General features: G+C 48.3%; 14 non-coding genes across 14 annotated transcripts; all 14 read left to right on the top strand.

The window, feature by feature from the left end:
- Positions 1–202: 202 nt before the first annotated feature.
- Positions 203–274, top strand: TRNAD-GUC (transfer RNA aspartic acid (anticodon GUC)). Its single transcript has one exon. It is a non-coding gene; the product is annotated as a tRNA-Asp (tRNA).
- Positions 275–1,652: 1,378 nt separating this feature from the next.
- Positions 1,653–1,724, top strand: TRNAD-GUC (transfer RNA aspartic acid (anticodon GUC)). The gene has a single exon. It is a non-coding gene; the product is annotated as a tRNA-Asp (tRNA).
- A 224-nt stretch (positions 1,725–1,948) lies between these two features.
- TRNAD-GUC (transfer RNA aspartic acid (anticodon GUC)) lies at positions 1,949–2,020 on the top strand. Its single transcript has one exon. It is a non-coding gene; the product is annotated as a tRNA-Asp (tRNA).
- A 218-nt stretch (positions 2,021–2,238) lies between these two features.
- On the top strand, positions 2,239–2,310 carry TRNAD-GUC (transfer RNA aspartic acid (anticodon GUC)). Its single transcript has one exon. It is a non-coding gene; the product is annotated as a tRNA-Asp (tRNA).
- Positions 2,311–3,111: 801 nt separating this feature from the next.
- Positions 3,112–3,183, top strand: TRNAD-GUC (transfer RNA aspartic acid (anticodon GUC)). Its single transcript has one exon. It is a non-coding gene; the product is annotated as a tRNA-Asp (tRNA).
- Positions 3,184–3,699: 516 nt separating this feature from the next.
- On the top strand, positions 3,700–3,771 carry TRNAE-CUC (transfer RNA glutamic acid (anticodon CUC)). The gene has a single exon. It is a non-coding gene; the product is annotated as a tRNA-Glu (tRNA).
- A 513-nt stretch (positions 3,772–4,284) lies between these two features.
- On the top strand, positions 4,285–4,356 carry TRNAD-GUC (transfer RNA aspartic acid (anticodon GUC)). The gene has a single exon. It is a non-coding gene; the product is annotated as a tRNA-Asp (tRNA).
- A 225-nt stretch (positions 4,357–4,581) lies between these two features.
- TRNAD-GUC (transfer RNA aspartic acid (anticodon GUC)) lies at positions 4,582–4,653 on the top strand. Its single transcript has one exon. It is a non-coding gene; the product is annotated as a tRNA-Asp (tRNA).
- A 511-nt stretch (positions 4,654–5,164) lies between these two features.
- TRNAD-GUC (transfer RNA aspartic acid (anticodon GUC)) lies at positions 5,165–5,236 on the top strand. Its single transcript has one exon. It is a non-coding gene; the product is annotated as a tRNA-Asp (tRNA).
- Positions 5,237–6,907: 1,671 nt separating this feature from the next.
- TRNAD-GUC (transfer RNA aspartic acid (anticodon GUC)) lies at positions 6,908–6,979 on the top strand. The gene has a single exon. It is a non-coding gene; the product is annotated as a tRNA-Asp (tRNA).
- A 224-nt stretch (positions 6,980–7,203) lies between these two features.
- TRNAD-GUC (transfer RNA aspartic acid (anticodon GUC)) lies at positions 7,204–7,275 on the top strand. The gene has a single exon. It is a non-coding gene; the product is annotated as a tRNA-Asp (tRNA).
- A 1,668-nt stretch (positions 7,276–8,943) lies between these two features.
- On the top strand, positions 8,944–9,015 carry TRNAE-CUC (transfer RNA glutamic acid (anticodon CUC)). Its single transcript has one exon. It is a non-coding gene; the product is annotated as a tRNA-Glu (tRNA).
- Positions 9,016–9,826: 811 nt separating this feature from the next.
- TRNAD-GUC (transfer RNA aspartic acid (anticodon GUC)) lies at positions 9,827–9,898 on the top strand. The gene has a single exon. It is a non-coding gene; the product is annotated as a tRNA-Asp (tRNA).
- Positions 9,899–10,409: 511 nt separating this feature from the next.
- On the top strand, positions 10,410–10,481 carry TRNAD-GUC (transfer RNA aspartic acid (anticodon GUC)). Its single transcript has one exon. It is a non-coding gene; the product is annotated as a tRNA-Asp (tRNA).
- Positions 10,482–12,376: the final 1,895 nt, after the last annotated feature.

Below are 12,376 nucleotides of genomic sequence, written 5' to 3'. Positions count from 1 at the left end.
CCATAGGGCGGAAATCGAACCTGCACTGCTATACCATTCGGCAAAGTAATCTTCGTTTTCTCCATCTCCTCCAGAGTAACCTAATATAATGGCTCGAGCCCCAGGTGTCTTTGTTTTTTTTTCTCTCCCACTGAAACAGTGATGTCAAGATAGAGTTGTGATCTCGCAGACAACACCGTCGTGTCTGCCGTGCATGCGGATATCCTCGTTAGTATAGTGGTCAGTATCCCCGCCTGTCACGCGGGAGACCGGGGTTCGATTCCCCGACGGGGAGCAGTAATTTTATAGTTACCATAGGGCGGAAATCGAACCTGCACTGCTATACCATTCGGCAAAGTAATCTTCGTTTTCTCCATCTCCTCCAGAGTAACCTAATATAATGGCTCGAGCCCCAGGTGTCTTTGTTTTTTTTTTCTCTCCCACTGAAACAGTGATGTCAAGCTAGAGTTGTGATCTCGCAGACAACACCATCGTGTCTGCCGTGCATGTGCATATCCTCGTTACTATAGTGTACAGTATCCCCTCCTCTCACGCGGGAGACCAGGGTTCGATTCCCCGACGGGGAGCAGTAATTTTATAGTTACCATAGGGCGGAAATCGAACCTGCACTGCTATACCATTCGGCAAAGTAATCTTCGTTTTCTCCATCTCCTCCAGAGTAACCTAATATAATGGCTCGAGCGCCAGGTGTCTTTGTTTTTTTTTTCTCTCCCACTGAAACAGTGATGTCAAGCTAGAGTTGTGATCTCGCAGACAACACCGTCGTGTCTGCCGTGCATGCGGATATCCTCGTTAGTATAGTGGTCAGTAACCCCGCCTGTCACGCGGGAGACCGGGGTTGGATTCACCGACGGGGAGCAGTAATTTTTCAATTACCATAGGGCGGAAATTGAACCTGCACTGCTATACCACTCGGTAAAATAATCTTCGTTTTCTCCATCTCCTCCAGAGTAAGCTAATGTAATAGGGAAGCTCGAGCGCCAGGTGCTTTTTTTTCTCTCACTGAAACAGTCATGTCAAACTAGAGTTGTGATCTCGCAGACAACACCGTCGTGTCTGTTGTGGACAAGCATATCCTCGTTAGTATAGTGGTCAGTATCCCCGCCTGTCCCGCGGGAGACCGGGGTTGGATTCACCGACGGGGAGCAGTAATTTTTCAATTACCATAGGGCGGAAATTGAACCTGCACTGCTATACCACTCGGTAAAATAATCTTCGTTTTCTCCATCTCCTCCAGAGTAAGCTAATGTAATAGGGAAGCTCGAGCGCCAGGTGCTTTTTTTTCTCTCACTGAAACAGTCATGTCAAACTAGAGTTGTGATCTCGCAGACAATACCGTCGTGTCTGCCGTGCATGCGCATATCCTCGTTAGTATAGTGTTCAGTATCCCCGCCTGTCACGCGGGAGACCGGGGTGGGATTCACCGACGGGGAGCAGTAATTTTTTAGTTACCATAGGGTGGAAACTGAACCTGCACTGCTATACCATTCGGCAAAGTAATCTTCGTTTTCTCCATCTCCTCCAGAGTAACCTAATATAATGGCTCGAGCGCCAGGTGTCTTTGTTTTTTTTCTCTCCCACTGAAACAGTGATGTCAAGCTAGAGTTGTGATCTCGCAGACAACACCGTCGTGTCTGCCGTGCATGTGGATATCCTCGTTAGTATAGTGGTCAGTCTCCCCGCCTGTCACGCGGGAGACCGGGGTTCGATTCCCCGACGGGGAGCAGTAATTTTTTAGTTACCATAGGGTGGAAATTGAACGTGCACTGCTATAATATTCGGCAAAATAATCTTCGTTCTCTCCATCTCCTTTAGAGTAAGCTATTATATTGGGGAAGCTCTAGCGCCTGGTGTCTTTGTTTGTTTTTCTCTCCCACAGAAATAGTCATGTCAAGCTAGAGTTGTGATCTCGCAGACAATACCGTCGTGTGTGCCGTGCATGCGCATATCCTCGTTAGTATAGTGGTCAGTATCCCCGCCTGTCACGTGGGAGACCGGGGTTCGATTCCCCGACGGGAAGCAGTAATTTTTTAATTACCATAGGGTGGATATCGAACGTGCACTGCTATAATATTTGGCAAAACAATCTTCGTTCTCTCAATCTCCTCCAGAGTAAGCTAATATATTGGGGAAGCTCGAGCGCCAGGTGCTTTTTTTTCTCTCCCACTGAAACAGTCATGTCAAACTAGAGTTGTGATCTCGCAGACAACACCGTCGTGTCTGCCGTGGACGCGCATATCCTCGTTAGTATAGTGGTCAGTATATCCGCCTGTCACGCGAGAGACCGGGGTTCGATTCCCCGACGGGGAGCAGTAATTTGTTAGTTACCATAGGGCGGAAATTGAACCTGCACTGCTATACCATTCGGCAAAATAATCTTCGTTTTCTCCATCTCCTCCAGAGTAAGCTAATATAATGGGGAAGCTCGAGCGCCAGGTGCTTTTTTTTCTCTCACTGAAACAGTCATGTCAAACTAGAGTTGTGATCTCGCAGACAACACCGTCGTGTCTGCCGTGCATGTGCGTATCCTCGTTACTATAGTGGACAGTATCCCCTTCTCTCACGCGGGAGACCAGGGTTGGATTCCCCGACGGGGAGCAGTAACTTTATAGTTACCATAGGGCGGAAATTGAACCTGCACTGCTATACCATTCGGCAAAATAATCTTCGTTTTTTCCATCTCCTCCAGAGTAAGCTAATATAATGGGGAAGCTCGAGCGCCAGGTGCTTTTTTTTTCTCTCACTGAAACAGTCATGTCAAACTAGAGTTGTGATCTCGCAGACAACACCGTCGTGTCTGTTGTGGACAAGCATATCCTCGTTAGTATAGTGGTCAGTATCCCCGCCTCTCACGCGGGAGACCGGGGTTGGATTCACCGACGGGGAGCAGTAATTTTTTAGTTACCATAGGGTGGAAATTGAACGTGCACTGCTATAATATTCGGCAAAATAATCTTCGTTCTCTCCATCTCCTTTAGAGTAAGCTATTATATTGGGGAAGCTCTAGCGCCTGGTGTCTTTGTTTGTTTTTCTCTCCCACAGAAATAGTCATGTCAAGCTAGAGTTGTGATCTCGCAGACAACACCGTCGTGTCTGCCGTGCATGCGCATATCCTCGTTAGTATAGTGGTCAGTATCCCCGCCTGTCACGCGGGAGACCGGGGTTCGATTCCCCGACGGGGAGCCGTAATTTTTTAGTTACCATAGGGTGGAAATTGAACCTGCACTGCTATACGATTCGGAAATATTCTTCGTTTTCTCCATCTCCTCCAGAGTAAGTTAATATAATGGAGAAGCTCGAGCGCCAGGTGTCTTTGTTTTTTTCTCTCCCACTGAAACAGTCTTGTCAAGCTAGAGTTGTGATCTCGCAGAGAACACCGTCGTGTCTGCCTTGAGTGCGCATATCCTCGTTAGAATAGTGGTCAGTATCCCCGCCTGTCACTCGGGAGACCGGTGTTCGATTCCCCGACGGGGAGCAGTAATTTTTTAGTTACCATAGGGTGGAAATTGAACAAGCACTGCTATAATATTCGGCAAAATAATCTTCATTCTCTCCATCTCCTCCAGAGTAAGCTAATTTAATGGGGAAGCTCTAGCGCCAGGTGTCTTTGTTTTTTTTTCTCTCCCACTGAAACTGTCATGTCAAGCTAGAGTTGTGATCTCGCAGACAACACAGTCGTGTCTGCCGTGCATGCGCATGTCCTCGTTAGTATAGTGGACAGTATCCCCGCCTCTCGCGCGGGAGACCGGGGTTCGATTCCCCGACGGGGAGCAGTAATTTGTTAGTTACCATAGGGCGGAAATTGAACCTGCACTGCTATACCATTGGGCAAAATAATCTTCGTTTTCTCCATCTCCTCCAGAGTAAGCTAATGTAATGGGGAAGCTCGAGCGCCAGGTGCTTTTTTTTCTCTCACTGAAACAGTCATGTCAAACTAGAGTTGTGATCTCGCAGACAAAACCGTCGTGTCTGCCGTGCACGGGCATATCCTCGTTACTATAGTGGACACTATCCCCGCCTCTCACGCGGGAGACCAGGGTTCGATTCACCGATGGGGAGCAGTAACTTTTTAGTTACCATAGGGTGTAAATTGAACCTGCACTGCTATACTATTCGGCAAAATGATTTTCGTTCTCTCCATCTCCTCCAGAGTAAGCTAATATATTGGGGAAGCTCTAGCGCCAGGTGCCTTTGTTTTTTTTTTCTCTCCCACTGAAACAGTCATGTCAAGCTAGAGTTGTGATCTCGCAGAGAACACCGTCGTGTCTGCCTTGAATGCGCATATCCTCGTTAGTATACTGGTCAGTATCCCCGCCTGTCACGCGGGAGACCGGGGTTCAATTCCCCGACGGGGAGCAGTAATTTTTTAGTTACCATAGGGTGGAAATTGAACGTGCACTGCTATATTATTAGGCAAAATATTCTTCGTTCTCTCCATCTCCTCCAGAGTAAGCTAATATAATGGAGAAGCTCGAGCGCCAGGTGTCTTTGTTTTTTTTTTCTCTCCCACTGAAACAGTCGTGTCAAGCTAGAGTTGTGATCTCGCAGACAACACAGTCGTGTCTGCCGTGGATGCGCATATCCTCGTTAGTATAGTGGTCAGTATCCCCGCCTGTCACGCGGGAGACCAGGGTTCGATTCCCCGACGGGGAGCAGTAATTTGCTAGTTACCATAGGGCGGAAATTGAACCTGCACTGCTATACCATTCGGCAAAATAATCTTTGTTTTCTCCATCTCCTCCAGAGTAAGCTAATGTAAGTGGGAAGCTCGAGCGCCAGGTGCTTTTTTTTCTCTCACTGAAACAGTCATGTCAAACTAGAGTTGTTATCTCGCATACTATACCGTCGTGTCTGCCTTGAATGCGCATATCCTCGTTAGTATAGTGGTCGGTATCCCCGCCTGTCACGCGAGAGACCGGTGTTCGATTCCCCGACGGGGAGCAGTAATTTTTTAGTTACCATAGGGCGAAAATTTAACCTGCACTGCTATACCATTCGGCAAAATAATCTTCGTTTTTTCCATCTCCTCCAGAGTAAGCTAATATAATGGGGAAGCTCGAGCGCCAGGTGTCTTTGTTTTTTTTCTCTCCCACTGAAACAGTCATGTCAAGCTAGAGTTGTGATCTCGCAGACTATACCGTCGTGTCTGCCGTGCATGCGCATATCCTCGTTAGTATAGTGGACAGTATTCCCGCCTGTCACGCGGGAGACCAGGGTTCGATTCCCCGACGGGGAGAAGTAATTTGTTAGTTACCATAGGGCGGAAATTGAACCTGCACTGCTATACCATTCGGCAAAATAATCTTCGTTTTCTCCATCTCCTCCAGCGTAAGCTAGTGTAATGGGGAAGCTCGAGCGCCAGGTACTTTTTTTTCTCTCACTGAAGCAGTCATGTCAAACTAGAGTTGTGATCTCGCAGACAACACCGTCTTGTCTGCCGTGGACGCGCATATCCTCGTTAGTATAGTGGTCAGTATCCCCGCCTGTCACGCGGGAGACCGGGGTTGGATTCACCGACGGGGAGCAGTAATTTTTTAGTTACCATAGGGTGGAAATTGAACCTGCACTGCTATACCATTCGGCAAAGTAATCTTAGTTTTCTCCATCTCCTCCAGAGTAAGCTAATATAATTGCTTGAGCGCCAGGTGTCTTTGTTTTTTTTTCTCTCCCACTGAAACAGTCATGTCAAGCTAGACTTGTGATCTCGCAGACAACACCGTCGTGTCTGCCGTGGACGCGCATATCCTCGTTAGTATAGTGGTCAGTATCCCCGCCTGTCACGCGGGAGACCGGAGTTGGATTCACCGATGGGGAGCAGTAATTTTTTAGTTACCATAGGGTGGAAATTGAACCTGCACTGCTATACCATTCGGCAAAGTAATCTTAGTTTTCTCCATCTCCTCCAGAGTAAGCTAATATAATTGCTTGAGCGCCAGGTGTCTTTGTTTTTTTTTCTCTCCCACTGAAACAGTCATGTCAAGCTAGAGTTGTGATCTCGCAGACAACACCGTCGTGTCTGCCGTGCATGCGCATATCCTCGTTAGTATAGTAGTCAGTATCCCCGCCTGTCACGCGGGAGACCAGGGTTCGATTCCCCGACGGGAAGCAGTAATTTTTTATTTACCGTAGGGAGGAAATTGAACGTGCACTGCTATAATATTTGGCAAAATTATCTTCGTTCTTTCCATCTTCTCCAGCGTAAGCTAATATATTGGGGAAGCTCTCACGCCAGGCGTCTGTTTTTTTTCTCCCACTGAAACAGTCATGTCAAGCTAGAGTTGTCATCTCGCAGACAATACCGTCGTGTCTGCCGTGCATGCGCATATCTTCGTTAGTATAGTGGTCAGTATCTCCGCCTGTCACGTGGGAGACCGGGGTTCAATTCCCCGACGGGGAGCAGTAATTTTTTAATTACCATAGGGTGGATATCGAACGTGCACTGCTATAATATTTGGCAAAATAATCTTCGTTCTCTCAATCTCCTCCAGAGTAAGCTAATATATTGGGGAAGCTCGAGCGCCAGGTGCTTTTTTTTTCTCTCCCACTGAAACAGTCATGTCAAACTAGAGTTGTGATCTCGCAGACAACACCGTCGGGTCTGCCGTGGACGCGCATGTCCTCGTTAGTATAGTCGTCAGTATCCCCGCCTGTCACGCGGGAGACCGGGGTGGGATTCACCGACGGGGAGGAGTAATTTTTTAGTTACCATAGGGTGGAAACTGAACCTGCACTGCTATACCATTCGGCAAAGTAATCTTCGTTTTCTCCATCTCCTCCATAGTAACCTAATATAATGGCTCGAGCGCCAGGTGTCTTTGTTTTTTTTTCTCTCCCACTGAAACAGTGATGTCAAGCTAGAGTTGTGATCTCGCAGACAACACCGTCGTGTCTGCCGTGCATGCGGATATCCTCGTTAGTATAGTGGTCAGTATCCCCACCTGTCACGCGGGAGACCGGGGTTCGATTCCCCGACGGGGAGCAGTAATTTTTTAGTTACCATAGGGTGGAAATTGAACGTGCACTGCTATAATATTCGGCAAAATAATCTTCGTTCTCTCCATCTCCTTTAGAGTAAGCTAATATATTGGGGAAGCTCTAGCGCCTGGTGTCTTTGTTTGTTTTTCTCTCCCACAGAAATAGTCATGTCAAGCTAGAGTTGTGATCTCGCAGACAATACCGTCGTGTGTGCCGTGCATGCGCATATCCTCGTTAGTATAGTGGTCAGTATCCCCGCCTGTCACGTGGGAGACCGGGGTTCGATTCCCCGACGGGGAGCAGTAATTTTTTAATTACCATAGGGTGGATATCGAACGTGCACTGCTATACCATTCGGCAAAATAATCTTCGTTTTTTCCATCTCCTCCAGAGCAAGCTAATATAATGGGGAAGCTCGAGCGCCAGGTGCTTTTTTTTCTCTCACTGAAACAGTCATGTCAAACTAGAGTTGTGATCTCGCAGACAACACCGTCTTGTCTGCCGTGGACGCGCATATCCTCGTTAGTATAGTGGTCAGTGTCCCCGCCTGTCACGCGGGAGACCGGGGTTGGATTCACCGACGGTGAGCAGTAGTTTTTCAATTACCATAGGGCGGAAATTGAACCTGCACTGCTATACCATTCGGTAAAATAATCTTCGTTTTCTCCATCTCCTCCAGAGTAAGCTAGTGTAATGGGGAAGCTCAAGCGCCAGGTGCTTTTTTTTCTCTCACTGAAACAGTCATGTCAAACTAGAGTTGTGATCTCGCAGACAACACCGTCATGTCTGCCGTGGACGCGCATATCCTCGTTAGTATAGTGGTCAGTATCCCCGCCTGTCACGCGGGAGACCGGGGTTGGACTCACCGACAGGAAGCAGTAATTTTTTAGTTACCATAGGGCGGAAATTGAACCTGCACTGCTATACCATTCGGCAAAATAATCTTCGTTTTCTCCATCTCCTCCAGAGTAAGGTAATGTAATGGGGAAGCTCGAGCGCCAGGTGCTTTTTTTTCTCTCACTGAAACAGTCATGTCAAACTAGAGTTGTGATCTCGCAGACAACACCGTTGTGTCTGCCGTGGACGCGCATATCCTCGTTAGTATAGTGGTCAGTAACCCCGCCTGTCACGCGGGAGACCGGGGTTGGATTCGCCGACGGGGAGCAATAATTTTTTAGTTACCATAGGGTGGAAATTGAGCCTGCACTGCTATACGATTCGGAAATATTCTTCGTTTTCTCTATCTCCTCCGGAGTAAGCTAATATATTGGAGAAGCTCGAGCGCCAGGTGTCTGTTTTTTTTCCCTCCCACTGAAACAGTCATGTCAAGCTATAGTTGTGATCTCGCAGACAATGCCGTCGTGTCTGCCGTGCATGCGCATATACTCGTTAGTATAGTGGTCAGTATCCCCGCCTGTCACGCGGGAGACCGGGATTCGGTTCCCCGATGGGGAGCAGTAATTTTTTAGTTACCATGGGTGGAAACTGAACCTGCACTGCTATACCATTCGGCAAAGTAATCTTCGTTTTCTCCATCTCCTCCATAGTAACCTAATATAATGGCTCGAGCGCCAGGTGTCTTTGTTTTTTTTTCTCTCCCACTGAAACAGTGATGTCAAGCTAGAGTTGTGATCTCGCAGACAACACCGTCGTGTCTGCCGTGCATGCGGATATCCTCGTTAGTATAGTGGTCAGTATCCCCGCCTGTCACGCGGGAGACCGGGATTCGGTTCCCCGATGGGGAGCAGTAATTTTTTAGTTACCATGGGTGGAAATTGAACGTGCACTGCTATAATATTCGGCAAAATAATCTTCGTTTTCTCCATCTCCTCCAGAGTAAGCTAATATATTGGGGAAGCTCTAGCGCCAGGTGTCTTTGTTTTTTTTTCTCTCCCACTGAAACTGTCATGTCAAGCTAGAGTTGTGATCTCGCAGACAACACAGTCGTGTCTGCCGTGCATGCGCATGTCCTCGTTAGTATAGTGGACAGTATCCCCGCCTCTCGCGCGGGAGACCGGGGTTCGATTCCCCGACGGGGAGCAGTAGTTTGTTAGTTACCATAGGGCGGAAATTGAACCTGCACTGCTATACCATTGGGCAAAATAATCTTCGTTTTCTCCATCTCCTCCAGAGTAAGCTAATGTAATGGGGAAGCTCGAGCGCCAGGTGCTTTTTTTTCTCTCACTGAAACAGTCATGTCAAACTAGAGTTGTGATCTCGCAGACAAAACCGTCGTGTCTGCCGTGCACGGGCATATCCTCGTTACTATAGTGGACACTATCCCCGCCTCTAACGCGGGAGACCAGGGTTCGATTCACCGATGGGGAGCAGTAACTTTTTAGTTACCATAGGGTGTAAATTGAACCTGCACTGCTATACTATTCGGCAAAATGATTTTCGTTCTCTCCATCTCCTCCAGAGTAAGCTAATATATTGGGGAAGCTCTAGCGCCAGGTGCCTTTGTTTTTTTTTTCTCTCCCACTGAAACAGTCATGTCAAGCTAGAGTTGTGATCTCGCAGAGAACACCGTCGTGTCTGCCTTGAATGCGCATATCCTCGTTAGTATACTGGTCAGTATCCCCGCCTGTCACGCGGGAGACCGGGGTTCAATTCCCCTACGGGGAGCAGTAATTTTTTAGTTACCATAGGGTGGAAATTGAACGTGCACTGCTATATTATTCGGCAAAATATTCTTCGTTCTCTCCATCTCCTCCAGAGTAAGCTAATATAATGGAGAAGCTCGAGCGCCAGGTGTCTTTGTTTTTTTTTTTCTCTCCCACTGAAACAGTCGTGTCAAGCTAGAGTTGTGATCTCGCAGACAACACAGTCGTGTCTGCCGTGGATGCGCATATCCTCGTTAGTATAGTGGTCAGTATTCCCGCCTGTCACGCGGGAGACCAGGGTTCGATTCCCCGACGGGGAGCAGTAATTTGCTAGTTACCATAGGGCGGAAATTGAACCTGCACTGCTATACCATTCGGCAAAATAATCTTTGTTTTCTCCATCTCCTCCAGAGTAAGCTAATGTAATGGGGAAGCTCGAGCGCCAGGTGCTTTTTATTCTCTCACTGAAACAGTCATGTCAAACTAGAGTTGTTATCTCGCATACTATACCGTCGTGTCTGCCTTGAATGCGCATATCCTCGTTAGTATAGTGGTCGGTATCCCCGCCTGTCACGCGAGAGACCGGTGTTCGATTCCCCGACGGGGAGCAGTAATTTTTTAGTTACCATAGGGCGAAAATTTAACCTGCACTGCTATACCATTCGGCAAAATAATCTTCGTTTTTTCCATCTCCTCCAGAGTAAGCTAATATAATGGGGAAGCTCGAGCGCCAGGTGTCTTTGTTTTTTTTCTCTCCCACTGAAACAGTCATGTCAAGCTAGAGTTGTGATCTCGCAGACTATACCGTCGTGTCTGCCGTGCATGCGCATATCCTCGTTAGTATAGTGGACAGTATTCCCGCCTGTCACGCGGGAGACCAGGGTTCGATTCCCCGACGGGGAGAAGTAATTTGTTAGTTACCATAGGGCGGAAATTGAACCTGCACTGCTATACCATTCGGCAAAATAATCTTCGTTTTCTCCATCTCCTCCAGCGTAAGCTAGTGTAATGGGGAAGCTCGAGCGCCAGGTACTTTTTTTTCTCTCACTGAAGCAGTCATGTCAAACTAGAGTTGTGATCTCGCAGACAACACCGTCTTGTCTGCCGTGGACGCGCATATCCTCGTTAGTATAGTGGTCAGTATCCCCGCCTGTCACGCGGGAGACCGGGGTTGGATTCACCGACGGGGAGCAGTAATTTTTTAGTTACCATAGGGTGGAAATTGAACCTGCACTGCTATACCATTCGGCAAAGTAATCTTAGTTTTCTCCATCTCCTCCAGAGTAAGCTAATATAATTGCTTGAGCGCCAGGTGTCTTTGTTTTTTTTTCTCTCCCACTGAAACAGTCATGTCAAGCTAGACTTGTGATCTCGCAGACAACACCGTCGTGTCTGCCGTGGACGCGCATATCCTCGTTAGTATAGTGGTCAGTATCCCCGCCTGTCACGCGGGAGACCGGAGTTGGATTCACCGATGGGGAGCAGTAATTTTTTAGTTACCATAGGGTGGAAATTGAACCTGCACTGCTATACCATTCGGCAAAGTAATCTTAGTTTTCTCCATCTCCTCCAGAGTAAGCTAATATAATTGCTTGAGCGCCAGGTGTCTTTGTTTTTTTTTCTCTCCCACTGAAACAGTCATGTCAAGCTAGAGTTGTGATCTCGCAGACAACACCGTCGTGTCTGCCGTGCATGCGCATATCCTCGTTAGTATAGTAGTCAGTATCCCCGCCTGTCACGCGGGAGACCAGGGTTCGATTCCCCGACGGGAAGCAGTAATTTTTTATTTACCGTAGGGAGGAAATTGAACGTGCACTGCTATAATATTGTTACGGGAGAATAACTTTACTTTATAAAACGAGGAATAAACTCGGTGGTGGACAAGATGGCGCCCAGTTGGCTCACAGATCTGACAACATCGTCCTCCTCTTTGTCTTCTTCGTCGTTCTCATCCTACCGTTACATGATTTCCCCGGCGGCTGGAGCACCGACCCGGTGCTAATCAGGAGGCACTGGAGTAATACGGTTTGAGTCGCGTAACATGCACTACGTCAGTGTGAGGGTGAAGGATGGCGGGGTCCGTAGGGGTGATTTCGTATGTGACGTCAGTTACTTGGCGTAAGATACGGTAGGGACCTGAATAGCGTGGGAGTAGCTTCTCCGAAAGTCCAACGCGGCGCGAGGGGAACCATAACAGAACGAGATCTCCGGGTGTGAAGTGGACGTCACGATGGCGGGCGTCGTATACGCTCTTCTGATTGTCCTGGGAGTCCAGTAAGCGTCGTCGAGCAACTTGGCGTGCCGCTTGGGCCTTCATTATTGCATCACGAGCGTACTGAGACTTGTCATTTAGTCCGGCCGGCAGGAGGGTGTCGAAAGGTAGCGCAGGGTCACGGCCGAACAACAGAAAAAAAGGAGAGAACCCAGCGGTGTCGTGTCTGGAAGAATTGTACGCGAATGTTACAAACGGTAACGTAGTGTCCCAGTCGCGGTGATCGGCGGAGACATACATGGAGAGCATGTCGGTGAGAGTGCGATTGAGGCGCTCCGTTAGACCATTTGTTTGTGGATGGTAAGCAGTCGAGAGCTTGTGTTTAGTGGCGCAGGAGCGGAGGAGGTCATCAACCACTTTGGAAAGGAAGTAGCTGCCTCGGTCGGTAAGGAGTTGTCGAGGGGCGCCATGATGTAAGATGACGTCCTCCAAAAGGAAATCGGCCACGTCAGTTGCACAGCTGGTTGGAAGGGCCCGTGTGATCGCGTATCGGGTAGCATAATCGGTTGCTACTGCAATCCACCGA

This window comes from Rhipicephalus microplus, chromosome 9 (genome assembly GCF_043290135.1).
Source record: "Rhipicephalus microplus isolate Deutch F79 chromosome 9, USDA_Rmic, whole genome shotgun sequence".
In the NCBI taxonomy this organism is placed as follows: domain Eukaryota; kingdom Metazoa; phylum Arthropoda; class Arachnida; order Ixodida; family Ixodidae; genus Rhipicephalus; species Rhipicephalus microplus.
Note: the sequence above shows the minus strand (reverse complement) of the source record. Positions and strands in the feature narration are given on the sequence as shown.